Source organism: Stigmatopora nigra, chromosome 9 (genome assembly GCF_051989575.1).
Source record: "Stigmatopora nigra isolate UIUO_SnigA chromosome 9, RoL_Snig_1.1, whole genome shotgun sequence".
Classification (NCBI taxonomy): Eukaryota; Metazoa; Chordata; class Actinopteri; order Syngnathiformes; family Syngnathidae; genus Stigmatopora; species Stigmatopora nigra.
The window spans coordinates 3,933,964-3,937,698 of record NC_135516.1 but is presented as its reverse complement, the minus strand read 5'-3'; the positions used below and the strand labels follow the sequence as shown (position 1 = coordinate 3,937,698).

Below are 3,735 nucleotides of genomic sequence, written 5' to 3'. Positions count from 1 at the left end.
TCTACTATATCCAGGGACATTTTCTGTGACGTGTGTAATACATGATCCTACACATACTATTGAAAAATAAAGAAAAATAATAAAATAAAGGTCTATAGTGGTAAAGTTGGAAAGCCCGGCGGATAAGTGGTTAGCAAATCCGCGTCACAGTTGGGAACTGGGTTCAAATCCAGGTTGATCCACCAGTGTGGAGTTTTCATGTTCTCCCAGGCCTGCATGGATTTTCTCTGGGTAATCAAATCAAATCAAAAGCCTTTATTGTCATCATGTATAGCTGTGTATGACAAAATTAGTGAACCACATACCAGGAGTGGGGTTTGAACCCACGAGGACTATTGTCCATTGGATCTTAAGTCCAACGCCTTAACCACTCGGCCATCCTGGTCCTGCTCTTTACACTTCCCACATTATCAGAACATGCACGGTTAGCTGATTGGACACTCTAAATTGCCCCGAGGCATGACTGTGAGCGTGAATGGCTGTTTGTCTCCTGGTGCCCTGCGATTGGCTGGCCTCCAATTCAGGGTGTCCCCTGCCTCTGACCCATAGTCAGCTGGGATAGGCTCCAGCAACCCCATGAAGCGGTTTAGAAAATGAGATGAGATGAGTGGTAAACTTTACACTGAAGTTTCCAGTTACTAGTATTATTGTCATTCAGGCTTCAGCACCATTCATTTTGTATAATTATTTAATAGTTATTTTGGAGGGGGGGGGGGGGGGGTGTAATAGGAAACACATACATCCATTGAAAATAATATGTAAATCTTTAGACATCAATTAAATGAAAATGCATTTTTGTGATGTCAGAGGAAACCAAAGTACATTTAAAAAAACAATGTGCAAGCACCACACAAAAAGACCAGCTTATTTAAATATATTGTGGTTTTTAATGGTACTATCAGTTTTAGCGCAATAGTTTATTTCAAAAAGTAACTACCATATTTGGTACATCCTCTAATCAAACCCTATGACCCCGGGACAAGGTTAGGCTACTTATAAACATTTAGAGTATTAAAAATTAGATTGATTCAATCCACTCACAAAACTAGTAAGTCAGCACAGTGCAAGTATTTGTAAATGTATCCTGTTTGATGACACAAGAGGTTCGCCAAACCGAAACCCTACTGTGTGTTTGTGCAGGTAACTGGTTTTGGAGAGTATTCTGTAAACAGGTAAGATTTCTACAAATAGAATTAGGTCACTTAACAAGACGGTCTTGGAGTGCTACATATACCTAATGTGCGTCAGAACTGAATCTTTTTCAGTGTTTGCTAAAGGGACTTTTAGTTGCCCCTTTTCTAATATTCCTTTCAGGCAGCAGTAGTGGTAAAGTCTTTGTAGCTCCTTGACACATTGATTCCAAATGTTTTGCTTCATGACATTATTAATCTTTGTATTTGTACAGTAGTTATTATATCATCAAGGGGTGGGAAAAACTCAGCTATGTCGCAGGCAGAATTGTAATTCTGGTTTCTATTTGGCGGCAATTAATTGTCCTTACCTGCCAAGGTTTCGTCAACTAATTGTCTCCATTATCACACCATTAATTTGATTCACAGTAATTGTTCAAGACACTGTTGGCCTAAAAACTATCAGAATCCCCTGAATTGCAAATATTCCCCACTGATTTATTTTGAAGTGATTTCTGTTTTTCAATAAAATATAAGGCTTTTTTTTATTTGAAAAGAAATATAATAAATATTTTAATTTTAAGGTCCTTTTCTCATCTATTCATCTTACAGTGGGCTCTTACTGGAAGCCTTTTTAGGAGACTAGCAGCCCACTAACAAAAATAATAACCCCTTGCTGTTAAGTGTGAGGCAATAGCGTGTTGCATCCCATATGGACCACCAGCGCCATCCATTGACAAACCATGAGATGAATCAAGACGAAATAAACTAAATGAATAATAAATGTAGTAGTATTACACTTTAAGCATTCTTACAGTTCAACAGCGTTCTAAGTCTATATTTTTGGTGACTTTAAATACAAGTTCTACTATAGGACTTGTGTATGCTGTATACTAACAATAGTATGCAGTTGCATTTTAAATAATTTTGTGTGTATGGAAGATTTTAAAAATGAAAAAACAAATATGCAAATAAATATTTTTTAAATAGACTTTATTGACAAAGTGCTAACAGAGTTGCACTTATCTTTGTGAAAAACAACTACAAAAGTCACATTTATTTGGAGTGCATTTTCATTACGTTGTATTGCTTGTGTGAAATTATTTGTTTTATTGTTTTTATAAATGTGTGCCGAGCTAATGTTTATTCTGTGAATTTATATATTATACAGTTGTTGATCTTTTTTTAATGACATTTGCAGTGCATTTTCATTACGTTGTATTGTTCGTGTGAAATAATTTGTTTTTATAAATATGTGCCGAGCTAATGTTTATTCTATGGATTTATATATTATACGCTTGTTGATCTTTTTTAATGACAGTGTTTAGTGAATGCATGACATGTATGCAACCTTAGGGGTCAAGTGGTTATTACATCACACTCCCAGTTTTGAGATAACGGTTATGAATTCCATCGTCAATCTTGGAGTTTCCAATGTTTCCCCATAATCTCATGAACTTTGGCTCAAAATGTCAGTGGGTGCCAATGTGAGTGTACATTGGATTTTGTCCTTGTGTACCATGTGATTGTCTGGCGACCAGTCATGAAGGTAGTACTCCATCATGCCAGGTGGGATCATTTCATTCATCTGAAAAAGAGGATATTTTGTCAAATGGCTTGACAGTTTCATTTCCTAGACTACATCCAGACTAAGCAACAAACTGTCATTTGTCGTAATTGGCTTATTACATTGTGTAACATTTTAATTTAAATAATTTAATTATAGTGCCACTCGCATAACTCCATGATCGATCACTAGGAGAGGTAGCAATGAAAGAAGAAACATTTTTCGGCTGGGAATGATTTGATTTTGGCCAACAGTTGGTTTCTCAAGCAGTTGTTAAAATTTAATGAATTAACTATAGTATATGAGTTGTGGGTGCTTATGGAGCCTATCCCAGACAACTATTGGCACCAGGTGCTCTGAATTGGGGTCAGACAATCGGATGTCCTTTCTGTACTAATCTGCGAGATCCCTTAGAGTTGAATTTAATGCTAAATTAACTTGAATTCATCATTTGAATTTTGATAAGAGGTGTGTTCATTTCAATGTTTGTTTGCATGTGAACGTTAGCTTCTTCCTGCATGAATAGAACAGGTTTTTGTAGTCATGCTATTCATCTAATTACATTAATAAATCAATTACTTATAATTTACTTTAATTGTTGTCTGTTTCTCGCATCTTTCATGCAACATTGGGACACTGGTCATTTTTAAAGGGTTGAGTTGGTCGTTTTTTTTAGGACAATGGAATGAATTACGGAATTTAAATATACAGTACTGCTCTACTTACAAAATGTTCAAGTTACGGAATAAGTTGTGGAACCAATTAATTCTTAAGTAGAGGCATGACTGTATATTTTTATTATGCCTAGCAGACCCCAAACAACCAAAAAAATCTTGACAAAAGTAGTCACTTGAAACAAATAAAGGGTTAAAACTTACACAGCTCCCATTGTTTTTCCTCATTGGTTTCCTTTTGGATAGAATCCACTTTCTTTTTCCAATGAAATTTCCTAGGTGTGGAAGGGGTGTGTCATATTACTACCCTGAACTTCAACACCTCTGCGCTACCCATAATGCACTTTCGGAAAGGTAACACCCA

The 3,735-nt window shown here is 36.1% G+C and overlaps 1 non-coding gene across 1 annotated transcript; it reads right to left on the bottom strand.

Moving 5' to 3' along the window:
• Nucleotides 1-302: 302 nt before the first annotated feature.
• trnal-uaa (transfer RNA leucine (anticodon UAA)) lies at nt 303-385 on the bottom strand. Its single transcript has one exon. It is a non-coding gene; the product is annotated as a tRNA-Leu (tRNA).
• Between the last annotated feature and the right edge of the window lie 3,350 nt (nt 386-3,735).